General features: G+C 40.5%; 1 pseudogene; it reads right to left on the bottom strand.

Moving 5' to 3' along the window:
- The window catches only part of LOC119535486, a 51,153-nt pseudogene extending 39,178 nt beyond the window's left edge, over window positions 1-11,975 (bottom strand).
- Window positions 11,976-13,738: the final 1,763 nt, after the last annotated feature.

Below are 13,738 nucleotides of genomic sequence, written 5' to 3'. Positions count from 1 at the left end.
TAGGAATTCCCTGTTTACAGGGATCCAAATGTCCCCTCTACTGCCTTTGAAAAGACTTTTTTCCCTTTCTGGGTCTCTGTTTTATGTCTTAAAGCTGGTAATCCTTTGCCCCAAGTCACTTCAATTTGATTGTTTCTAACATCACTTTAGCCAACTGCAAGCTGTTTCTGCCTGCTAGGCAAATTCTGGAAGGTGAGCCAGAGATGAGTGTCTTGATTCACTCCTTCAAGCTGCCTCCTGTTAGATTAGCACTGACATACAGACATCCCAGTATGTCAATGGGGTAAACTGCTCCCTCTGGAACAGAGCCAGGGAGCCACTATGAGAGGATAAGCCAGCCCCAGACTGCCAAGGAGGTGGTGGGAGAGAAGCTACTAAGGGTGCCATGAGTTTCTCCTACCTTTAAAACTGTGTTTTCTTGTTTCAGCGCTTTCCTATTACTACAACACTCTGTTTTTCAGAGCTTGGAGGAAGATGGCTCTGCCATTTTTATGTTTTTAGTTTTGTTTTGTTTTGTTTATTTCCTAGTTATTCAAAGATTCCATGGGAGACAGAACGCTTGAGTATATCCTACACTGTCATCTTGGTCAACCAGAAGTGGCCATGGTCATTGACACTCCCATTGGAGTGTGCCCCTCCTCCATAGGGCTCATCTTACAGCCCTCACTCTACCCAACGCCAGCATCCAGGAGCAAGGTTGCTCAAACTCCAACATGACAGACATATAAAGTGATTATGGGCTTCATCAAATCTGTTATTGAGTCTAATATTCAACTGAAAACATGAAAATCTACTGATGGTATCAGTAGAAAATATTATCTGTAAGTCAGAGGCTAATGTTTTTACTTTTTGCAATCATCATAGAGCCCCCCACAATTAATATATGGTCCATAGAAATGTGTTATTTGATTTAAAATTATCATAACACCACAGGTTTCTTGCACTCATTTCTTTCTACAAATATAAATAGAAATGAACATGTTTTTAAATCAAACCTGCCTTCAAATCTTGGTTCCCCTCAAATGCTAATTGCATGGCTTTTATGATCCTGTTTGCTCAACTAGAAAATGGAAAAAAAAATAATAACTGCATCACAGGAAGTCTGTGACCAAAAATTGAGATAATGTGTATGAAATTACCAAGACATTTTCTGTTACAGAGTAAGCAAACATTAAATTAAAATTCCCTTCTTTCTTTCTCTTGGGACACAGAGGAATAAGAACATTAAAGTTTATTTTCTCTCTTTAAACATTACATTCTTCACATTAATGTCCCTTTTTAGAACTAGATCTCTCAAACTAAAAGAAAATTGGGCCTACTAATTATTTTTCCTTGTGAGGAGAATTATATAATCAGATTCCTAAGATAATAAATGGAAACTGTACCATAGTGGAAGGAAAGAATTTAAATATTTAAATATTTAAATGAGTGTATTTTTCCAGTTCTTGGATAATGAAAGAGAAAGATTTAGGTGAGGAAAGCATTCACAAAAGAGGGTAACCAAGGGGATGAATTAATATCAAAAATAAATAGACCACAGGTATTATGGATTGAATCATGCCCCCCACACAGACATGTTCAAGCCCCTACCCCCAGTCCTCTGGATGCGAACTCATTTGTAAATAGGGTCTTTGAAGTTCCTATTAAAATGAGGCCAAAGTGAATCAGGGTGGGCCTCAATCCAATATGTCTAGAGTCCTTATAAGCTGAGGAAATTTGGACACAATCAGAAGTGAGAGACTGGAGGAGACAGATCACCATGTCACGGAGGCAGAGATTGAGCCACCACCAAAGTGCTACAAATTTCGGAGAAAGCATGGCCTTGATTTTCAATTTCTAGCCTCAAAATCTATGACATAATACATTTCTTTGTTTATGTCAACCAGTTTGTGGTATTTATGATAATATCCCAACAAAGACACTAAGCAAGCATGAGCCTCACAAGAGATGGCCTAACAAAGGAAACTAAATTTCTTTAAATTGAAGTATTTTTTTTTGTGTAGAAAAGTTTCTTGCAGAACTTCCCTGACTTGGTTTATGCAGATATATTTCTATGGTCATCATTTCAAATTGAACTTGGGTAAGGGAAAGTGCCAAGATGGAGCAGAAGGAAGCAGTAAGGGAGTTAGAAGTGTTCTAACAGCCCCTTTAATTGGCTGGCCCTACAGCTTTTTCTCTCTGCATCTGGAACAATTTTCTGACACTACTATAGACTCTGGGCTATATAAGTCCTCCAGTCTAGAGAGAAGAAAAAGATGTAAGGAAGGAAAATCTGCAGAAGGCAAGCATTCATTCAGATTTTCTGCTAAGATTTTTCTGATCTAGTACCCAGACTTCTGGGCCCTGGCACATGGGTGGGGGTTGCTTGTGATTTTTCTCCATGTTTTTGAACATCATCTATGTGTCAATCATCATTCTAGGTTCTTCATCTGCCTTATCCTATGTAATCCTCCAAACATTCCTGTGTTGGTATTATATCCCCATGTTATAAGGGAAAAGCTGAAGCTCAGAAAATGCAAATCACTTGGGTTCAACACAGGTTTTCTGACTTGAAGTCCCATATATTTTTCACTACTTCCATTCTGCATCACTTTCAGGATCCAAGTCTTATATTTTCCTCTGCAGTTGATATAATTCCTTGATTCCTATCCAATGTCCACATTTCTTCATGACCTTGGCCCCACTTCTTCCCCAATCACTATAAAAAGATATCCCAGCCCCTAAGGCTCTGTGCATGCACCTTTCCAATCTCTCTGTATATTGCCAGCTGCTAGACTTGGGTCTACAATTGTCTGCTTGGAAGTCATAAATGAAACCCCATGCAATACACTAAACAACAACTTCCACATTGTCCACCTATAAATATAACAGCAAGTTCCAAACAGTTCCTTCTGTGATCTACAATTCAGCAGATGACAAAAAGCAAACATGCAGGTGGAACATCCAGTTTGGCAAAGGGGCCAATTCCCTGAGTCCCAAGTGCTCTCTCCTTTAATCTGGTTAAATAAAAGAGTCATTTGGGAAGAGCTAAAGGAACAAATTAATTGAATATTCATCAGGCAATCATCCATGAATACAGGCACTTAAACCTAAGTGTGAGATAAGAAATATATGGCAGGGAGTTTGAGATTATATTCCCTGTAAAGAATCTAGGGAAAAGAAATCCAAGGTTTCCACTTAAGGTTATATCCGTAAGTCAGAATTGAAGCCTGAGTCTTATCTTTCCAATTTTGAAAGCTGGGTTTCCTTGGGAAAGTTGTGGAGGAAAAAATATTCTATGCTTGTGCATCCTAATCTATAAAATGCATGTAGTATTACAACATCACAGAGTTGTTTTGAAACCTAACTAAGATAATGTAAGGAAATGTATATAGCTACCTACTGACACATACCAAGCCTTCAGTAAATGTTTGCTGACTTTGAATCTGAATCACAACCACTCCCAAATTTACCTTGCCAGCTCTGGTGGAACCCCATTTCTAAGAAGTGAGAAAAGGTATCTCTTGCAGCTAATAATATTTAGCTGAAGAGGTTAATTGGCTAGCTTTAGGTGCTGCATTGAATAGACAGGGGACATTTCAATGAGAATTTTTTATAAGAAATCATCCCTGCTAACATGACATGTACTAGTAAAACTGCCATCTGCTCTCTTTGCTTTTCCTTTGAGAACCTCACATAATAAAAGTTATAATTAAAGAAGTCATGGACAGGAGATCAATGGAATGGAATTATTCATAATGTTCTGTACTCTGAGTGCCTTTTCTGCCCAGTCAACATCTATACCTCACAAAAGTGAGTGTGAAACTCCAGGAGGTAATCAAACACAAGTGAGACAGCACATCTCTGTTCTTACTGGCACCCGATGATGGGACATGGGCTCTTTGCTAGAGAAATACAGGAAACAGTCAGAAGGCAAGGAGACTCCTCCAGGAAGCAATCAAACTAACACCTAGTCTCCATCCAGGGCTTCCCCATTAAAGAAAACATATGAGAGGCATGTCAGAGAAAGGTAATTCTCCAGAGGTCACTAAAAAATGCATAAACCTGAAGCAAAGTCATAATCATTGTACCTGCTGTTGCCCCTCTTTCACCTAACATATAGTAATTAAAATTACTCAAATAATGTAATCTGAGTTGCTTTTCTATTATCCACCAATGAGACCTATATGCAATATTTCCTACTTTTTTGAACACTTTATTCTGATTGTTTCAACATTTATCTGGAATCCTTACTTGAGTAATTAATTTCAGAAATGGTAAATGGAAGAAAGTAGATTTCAAGTCCTTGCTAATCCTAAAATATCTTCTTTTGACTTAGTAATGACATAGAATTTTAGGATTACCACCTGCAACACCTTGGAAACACAAGTATACATCTGTTGCCTTCAAGCATTTAGTGGTAAAGATGATAAGGCTGCTGATATTCTGACTTCTTTTTTTAATACATGACCCACTGATTTGGGGGGATTTTGGGTCAATCAGAAGCTTGAAGTATTTTCTATTTATTTTTAGAGTCCTGAAATTTCATCTGATTAAGAAAGGTCTATGTATATAACTCTCTTCAATATTCCAGTTGACCTTCAATGAGCCCTTTTGAACTGAAGTCTTAAGTTTATTGCTTCATTTCCATATGTCCTGTCCTCTCATTCTGGAGCTTTTATCAACCAGGTATCATCCATGTATCTCCACGTTTCTGAACTTCCTCCACATAATTTTCATTACTCTATTTCCACTCCATGTTTTTGAGGGTTTCCTTTATTTTATCTTCTAAATCACAAGACGGCCATTTTTTTTTTCTATAAAGGGCCAGATGGTAAACAATTTTGGTTTTGAGGTTACATATGTGGACTCTGATGCATCTTCTTCTTCCTTTTTCACCACAGCCATTAAAAATGTGCAAACCATTCTGAAAAACACAAATATGCTTGATGAATGCACAACACCTGGCCCTGGATTTGGCCCATGGGTGTAACTTGCCAAATATGGTTCCAAATTATTAGTTCACTTGTCTACAAAGTTCATTCTACTCTGTTTCTCAGTTTTATTTTATTAGTGTGCCTTACACACTTTTAAAAAAATAATTTCTCATAAAAACAACTCAGAATAACTTACTTTGTATTTTTTAGGGGGGAAAAAAACAAAAACAAATCTGAAAGGACCTAGAGTCTTTGTCCTGAAGAACAAAGCACTGATAAACCAGTAAATGGTAAAATGGTATCACGAGCGTGTCAGCCAATGTCCCTTGCGACTTTTCTGAATTGGGTGTTTCTCAGTGAGAGGCTCTTGGGGGGAAAAAAAGAAAACAACAACAAAAAAAACCCTGTTCACCAGAGTTTATGAAATGCCTCATAAAAGATCCACTTTTTTTTTCAGATTCAAAATGTGCATTCACCTGTAGTGAAAAAAAAAAAAAAAAAAGTGACTCTTTGTGAAAGAGGGTTGACATGTATTGTTTTCCACACCAAACCTCTGGCTTTGCCTTTAACATGATGCAGTCAGCAGAGCAGTCTTTGTGCTAGACGTTGTCTTATTCTGTGCCCAGCACAGTGGAGAGTCCCTATGATACTCCATCTCTCCGGCCACAAGTCGCTCCTCTCTAAAATTAAGACATTAAAGTAAATGCTCTCTCAGTTCTCCTCTGTTCTGACACATGGCATTTCTTCATTGCTCTGGACAGGGATTGTATGGACAACCTCGCTCTTTGAAAGAACTGAAGGCCTACAAAGATTTAAAGTCCCGGTGTAGGGGTGGAGGTAAAACCATTTCTACATGCAGTGAGCGCCTGTTAAGGGTCCGTCTCCCTCCGCGAGCCCACCGTGTTTCCATCAGGGGTACTAGGGGTGTCCACATGGAGCCCCACGTGCTGCGCCCTCAGAAACACAAGGGGATGCGTATGAACGCCCTGTGGCCTCTGAAATGACGCGTGCGGGTGCTGGTGATCAGAGTTTGTGTCGACGGCCCTTTGGCCCTCACAGGGAGCAGCCGGGCCCTCCACTGGGAGAGGGGACTCCACAGTGGGGCTGGGCCCTGAGTAGCAGCTCCTGTAAGGTTCCCCTCGGAGGCTCTCGGCCCCTCCCAGCAGCCTGCCCTCTCTTTGCCTTCACTGGAGCAAGTGATTGGTGCCTCATTTGCCACGGAAATTGATCCACTCCGAGGGCAGCAAGCCCGGAAGGAGTAGGCCAAAGAGAAGCTGTCTCTGCCTGCTGCAAAACATAGAAAGGAATGCTTCAATTTTCTTTCCAGGTGAAATATTGGTACTCAGTGATGATTTCAACTGCATTTTAAAACGTCTCCTTCAAATTCAGATGTCTGTGTTTCAGTGTTGTTCAGTGCAGGCAGCGCTGAACACCATTCTCCCGGGCTATCCTAAAAGAGACTTTACCTAGGAATGTAAGGTAGGGCAGACTGGAGCTGGCCACACCGTCATCCACGTGAGAGTGAGGACATCTAATACCTACTGAACCTCCTGGTGTAGCAGAAGCATGCTTACCACTCCCCAGCATTGCCTCCTTCAACTTTATGCCCTTCTTGGGGGAAGGATCTGTCACTGTCCCATTTCATACTTGAAGCCACAGAAAGGTAAAGAAACTTGCCCAGAGATGGGTTTGTAAATGACAGAGACACTAGCATTGTCCTCCACACATATCAGGTGCTTGATAAATATTTGAAAATGAATGAATTAATCAATTACTCAGTACAATCGACAAATCAATATATCAATAAATAAGGAAATCCTTTGAAACTTCAATGTGTGAGAGCAGTGAGAAGAGCAAGCAGAGTCGAACTGAGGTTTGACTCGCCAAGAGGTTCCCCTTGTGAGTCATTCGAATAGTGTCACATCTCAGGGGGACAAGACCTGAAAGCCGGAAGTTAGTTGTTGGGCAGCAAACCAGTTAAAATTGACGGCTGGGGTTGTGAGTGGAGGGATATCCTGAGACAGCAGGCTGTGGAGGCTTGTTTGAGGCCCTGCACTCCATTTGGAGCTAAACCACACTTGGGGGAAGTTAGCAATGCTCATTGAGGAATGCTATGACACATTACGCAGCTGGAACGTCACCTGACATGAAGGCCACATTATGGAAATGGCAGACATGTGCCTGGGGGACTCAGGGCCAAAGGAAATACTGAATAGCACTGAGCATCTTCTATGTGGTTGGTACTAAGATAAAGCAAATAACATAGAAAGGTGGTTCTCCTTTTGCACAGTTCTGAAATGCACAAATTTGTTACCACAATTTAAATAATACCTGTCCCTCCAACAACACATTTTCCTTTCAGTTGCCATGGTATGTTAACTGTGAGTAATTGCATAAAGCACAAACTTAGCTGCTAGCTCTTCAGTCCACCAATTACTGCCTAAATAACAGATGCACATAATGTCAGTAACCAATCATGTCACTGCTCTCAAAGCCCATACATGTTTGGTGGCCACACATCTGTTATTAGGTCACACACAGACAGCAGTGCTTGTGGTTGTGCTGCCTCCTTTCTCCCGTGATAAACCCAAGGCAACATTAGACAAAAATGAATCATGGAAAGAGAAAACTGGCCTGCAAAGATGAAATGCAGCCAGAAATGAGAATAATAATGCTGTAAGTGAAATCCAGATAGAACGTAAATAAAAGTGTGAAAGAAATAGCTGATGGCAGGGATGTTGACACTTTCACTGTTCAAGAGACTCTGGATGTGCAGCCAGAGAAACTCAGAGAAAGTAAACACATCAACATAGAAGAGGAAAGTGGCAAAAAGGATGAAGATGTCACAGAGGAAGAGAAGTCAGTCAAAGATTTCCCATTAAAGGAACTCTCAGTGATATTTCACAGCATCAAAGCACACAGGACATTTTGGAAACTGATTTCAAATGTAGAAAGGAGTGTGACAATTCACCAAGGCTGAGTACAGATGCTCACTCTATATCATGTGTTTGTACTATGAGAATAAGGCAAGCACTATTTGAACCACTCCTGACAAATTTTTGAAAAGAAATTAAACACTTTATTTCTCAATGTTTCTAATATTTTAAATTACAGTGTACTAAACAAATATTAGTTTTACTGTTTATTTCTTTATATATTTATAATCAACAGTAAGAGAATTTTTAATGTTTTGACAAAAATGTTTAAACGTCCCCCCCCCCCCCAATCATGAATTTTCACATTGATTATTAAGATCACTTTGCACAGTTGCAGCTTGAATGGTCATTTTTTACAGTTCCACACATCCTTGCAAAGCAAAGATGACGTGTTAGGTAGTTTAACCTTCACAGTAAATCTTGAAGTACATTGTATTATTTCTGCTTTGAAGATGGAAACTAAGACTCAGAGTGGTTAAGTAACGTGTCAGAGATCACAGAGCAAATAAATGATAGAGCTCGGATTTGAACACAAGTGTTGATTACCCAAACCTTATGCTGAGAAAACAGAGAAGAGCAAGGGGCTGCTGCTAGCCTGGGAAATTATATCGACGGGTCTGCTCTGGAGCTACACATTCTCTTTTGTCAGTAGACACATGATCTAAACCTGTTGGAAAATCAATATTTAAAAGGTTTATATAGCGTTTACAGTAATTCTATAAATAACAATATCTGACACTTCCTCTGTATAGCTCAGGCACCATGTAACTGCTTTTCAAGTACAAACTCCTTTAATCCTCACTGCAACCCAATGAGGGAATTCCTATGGCATTATATTATATGTTATCAATAATTCATTTTTAAAATACAAATTTTATTGAACATTATATATCTTTATGTTATTGCATATTATTTAACTTATAGAAAGGGAAACGTAGGGACGCAGAGGTTAATAAATTCAGGCAGATCACACAGTAGCATCTGGTAGGACAGTATTAGATCTTGGTTTTGGGCTCCAGAGGCAGGGTCTGCACTTCTCTGTGAACTCTGTTTCATTCCTATGTCCTCTGAGACCCAGCCTGGCCCCCAACATTCCTCACTCACGTGACCCAACCCTCAACCCTCCCTATTTATCATCTGTTCAGCCTCATTCTGACTAGTGCTCTCTTTTCCCAGATTCACTTTCTTCATAACTGCTTAGACCCTGCTACTGCGTCCAGTCCTGACAGTCCAGAACCTTCTGTTCCATCCCATGACAGGAGCCCTGCCCCCAAGCCCATGCCGTCCTACCTGGGCCAGATGTCCCCACTCATCTCAAACACTCCCCACACCTCAGGCTCCCCTTGCTGTGCCCCACCTGCCCCTCAGAACCCCTGTCCTCCTCCAGAGGGCTGCTGACAAGTAAGGCAGTGAGTTTGTTTTATGCCCTCCATATGCTCTCTGGCAGAGTCTTCCCCAGAGTTGACATTTGAAGACTTTTTCATATATGCCTACTGAATAAAGGATTCGGTATTTTATACTGTCTCCTTGTGTTCTTGATTTTCATGTCTCTGTGTACTGATGATGTCAAAAAAAAAACTCCATAGGTTGATTGGACACATGTGTTTTTGTTTTTCTTTTTAAAAAAATGCCTGTTCAGATCTTCACCCATATTTTTATCTGTTGTCCATGCTAATAATGAGTCTGTCACAAGGGAAACTGCCTCAGCATCCCACCCTGTATGAATATAACCATTTCCAAGATCTTCACCCTCTGTGAATCCTCTCACTACTCTTATCTGTAACGAATTTTACTGTCTTAAGATTTTAAAGTAAGTCACTTTTATGCTAGTCAGGTGAGGAGACAGGAAAAAACAGTGTCTGGCTCAAGACATTCCCTCCTGGAATTAGGCTATATATCAGATAAGGCATCTGCTCCGGTTTCAGTGGATACTTTAGAAGCTTCCGGTGGGTGCGTCAGGCAGAGCACCCAAGTTTAAACAAGGTTAGATGTCATGTGGCAAGAGGCAAACAGGAAAGGGGATCCAAGCATCAGGAAGTAATAAAGGATCAATGAAGAGATGTTCATCCTTCAAAATCCATGTCCACTGAATGAAGACAAAGTTAGTTAAGCTCCCCATGAGGAAGGCAAGTGAAAACAAATGAAGGCAGCAGAGCCATTGGAATGCTGTAGCCCTGGAGGATGTGCAAAGTAACTGGCCAGAAATGTGGCGTGGGGATTCAGGCAAATGTCTGTGCTTCAACACAGTGGGCATGGATGTGGGGGATGGGACTAACTCAAGTTATGATTTAAAGATACGTCGGGGAACTAGAGATCATTTATATAGAACAAAAGGACACAGATCTGCTTTGCAGCAGAGGAGTTTCTAAAACCATTTTGGGTTCCAGGAGTCAACAGCTATATATTCCAGGGAAGGGCTGGTGCTTTAATTAAAGGCCCCAAATGTTGAAAGGCAGAGCCGTTGACATATTTTCTGCCTCATTCACAATTTACTGAGGCATTGTTTTAGTTTGCCAAAACCGACAAAATTCAATATACCAGAAAAGGGCTGCCTTTTAACAATGGGAATTTATTAGTTTACAAACTTACAGTTCTGAAGCCATGAAAATGTAGAAATCTAGGAATCAACAAGACGATACCTTCTTCCTGAAGACAGGCTGCCAGCGATCTTGGACTCCTCTGTCACATGGTAAGACACATGGCGACATCTACTGATTTCTTCCTTCTCTCCCAGGTTTCGATGCTTCCAGCTTCTGGCTTCAGTGCCTCCTCTCTGTTTCTGTGGCTTTCTCTCTCAGCTTTGGTGTCTTTGTCTCTGTCTCTCTCTGAATTTCATCCTCTTATAGAGGATTCCAGTAAGAGGATTAAGACCCATCCTGAATGAGGTGGGTCACATCTTAAGTTCCTACTCACCAATAGATCCTTCTTACAAAGGGTCCACACACACAGGAATGGGTTAAACTTAAGAACATGATTTTCTAGGGTACATTACTGCTTCAAACCATCCCAGGCATCATGGTGAGTCTGAACCTTCAATAGGAAGCCAAGTTGCAAGAAACTACAGAGAAGAGAAGGAATTTATTTTAACGAACTTTTTTTACACTCAACATATTCCAAGTGTGATGCATTGTACTAAACACATTACATGGATTATCTCATTTAATCCCTATGACAACCATATAAAGTAAGTATTAACATCCCCATTTACAAATGAGGACACTGAGACTTAAAAAGCTTAAGGACTTGTATTAGTTTCCTAACTGCTAAAATGAATACCATAAAATGGTTTGGCTTAAACGAGGGGAATTTATTGGCTCATGGTTTTGAGGTTAGAAGTCCAAAATCAAGGTGTGAGCAAGGCACTGCTTCCTCCCCGAAAACTCTGGCATTCTGGGGCTGACTGCTGCCTGCCAAAGATCCTTGGTCCTTGGCTTTTCCATCACCTGGCAATGCACATGGAGGAATCTTCTCCTTTCTCTCCCAGATTCTGTTCACTTCCAGCTTCTGGCAGCAATTGTGTCTTCTCTCTGTGTGTCCAATTTCCTTTGCTTATAAGGGCATCAGCAATACTGGATTAAAGCTCACTCTCGTTTAATTTGGGCACACCTTAGCTAATACCATCTTCAAAGGTGCTATTTACAAATGGGCTCACACCCACAGGACTAAGTTTAGGACCTGAACATGCCTTTTGTGTGGGACATGACTCATTCCTCAACACGTATTTTCCTAAGGTCACCCATAGAGTAAGTAGAGAAGGAGGAATTTTAACCAAAGTCTACGTTGGTTCCACGAGCTTAACACCCAGACCTTCATTTCTCAAACTTCCCTTTTATTGGAGGATATCATGTCCCCTTCCGGTCAAGTTAACTGTCTAAAAGACATAAACCTAAGTTTAGATTCCTTTTGCCAGTAGGCAAATAAAATATGCAACACATCTACAAATTACACACAAGCCACCAAACCAACAGAATTTAAATTTGCAGTAGTACGCAAATGAGGCAGAAGATATGCAGCTCTGCCAATAATAAATCACTACCTGTGTCCTGAGCTTGGAGCTTCCTGACTTGCTCAGGGCATCTGAGTCCTGGAGCACCGGGGAGCCCAGACGTCTGCAGTGACTCATGTCTACCACTATTTCTCTACCTTTGAGTTACTATGAAACTTCATCAGTCCAGCTTGCCACAGTACCATCTGGCCTCCAGGAGGTGAAAGAACATCATTTATGAATTAATTCACCCCAGTACTTTTCCCATTAGCTTGTGATGGCTAAAGAAATATTCCTTGGCACCAACTCGATTATAAATACAAACCCACATTGGGCCCTAAAAGCTCTTGGCTGTGCTCAGGTGTAAACTAAGCATCTGCTAGAGAAATTGTGGATCCCGGTTTGAGAAATTCGTTATCATGCTCTTCTGCTTCCCTCCAAACCTCTCCTAATAATAAAAGCAAGTATCTTCCTGAGTGGTCAACCCCAAGGCAGAAAAAAAAAAAAAAAAAAAAAAGTACACAGAGGGTCCAGGGCATTGCAGAGGGACACTAATCCATCTGCCCTAAGGATATAGGAAATTTTTCCTAAAAGCGTGACTCCTGGGCTAACTCTTGAGGAAGCCAGCCTGGCAGAGGAAGAGAAAACAGAGGAAATATCATTAGAAAAGGCAAGGGGAAGCAACATTGTGTACTCACAAAGCAGTGAAGGATCTGGAAGAGCTGAGGCATAAAGCGTGAGGAATAAGGAGGGAGAGGAGGCTGCAGAAACGTATAGAGGTCAGGCTATAGGATCTCTAGATCTACAGCCATATCTCTATATGTGTCTATATCTATATGTGTATCTGTATCTATATCATCTATATCTATATCTGTAACTATATCTATACTTGTATGTGTATCTATATCTGTATTTGCATCATTGATATCTGTATTGTCTATATCTATATTTATATCTATATCCATGTCTAGATATAGATCTATAGCATTTTCTAGGTCTCTGTATCTATATATGTATATCTCTATATCTCTATCTCTTTATCTATATCTATCTATATCTATACCTGACTTGCCTACAACCCATGTGATAAAAGGGAGGAGAGCAAGATAATGTCCTTGAAGTGTTTCCATTTTTGTTTCCTCTGCATTCAGTGTATAGAGAATACCTCTGCTGTGTTTGATATTAAAAGATGATGACTTTTGGCGAGGCAATCTTCCCCCCTATTTCTCTAAACATCCACCTTTTGCTGTCATCTTCCTACATCCTGGATGTGGTGGGGGCTGCAGGAGGCCGAGGCGTTTGAGTTGGCTAGAACACTTGTAACCCTTTTACTTGCCATCGCTGGCATTAGCTTGCATTATGCAGTCATGGTTTGCTCGGACCTTTAAATTACATTCCTCCTGCCCCAGAGCTCCGATCATTGCAGTTCTCCCGGTTACATTCCTTAAAGCATTAACTTCCATTTACAATAATGCTTCTTTAATGGGGGCACATTGGCCAATGTTTGTGTGCACTTGCATAGCGTTTTTCACCCAAGAGCCTGTGCCAACATTAAATAGGTGAATTTAGTAAAAGCAGAAAAGCATAAAGAGAGAAATAAACATGACCCATGCACCCACCTCCCAGAGTAACTGTTCATTTGATGTGATTTTCTCAGAGTAGTTTCCCTCTGCATATTGGAAATATACTGAATTCTGGTTTTTACTCTGAACACAACAATATAACCATTTCTATGTAACTTAAAATACATTAGAAATGGCTGTGAGCTATTTCTTTATATCTCTTCATGCCATTGTGACCATTTCCATCCCACTTTGATCTTTCCTCTCTTTCTTTATCAATTTATCAGATATCTTTTGAGCACTTTCTCTGTGCTAATCATGGCTTGAGAAATCAAGGTG

The sequence above is a fragment of the Choloepus didactylus genome, chromosome 5 (genome assembly GCF_015220235.1).
Source record: "Choloepus didactylus isolate mChoDid1 chromosome 5, mChoDid1.pri, whole genome shotgun sequence".
Taxonomy (NCBI): domain Eukaryota; kingdom Metazoa; phylum Chordata; class Mammalia; order Pilosa; family Megalonychidae; genus Choloepus; species Choloepus didactylus.
This window is presented reverse-complemented; position numbering and strand designations above follow the sequence as displayed.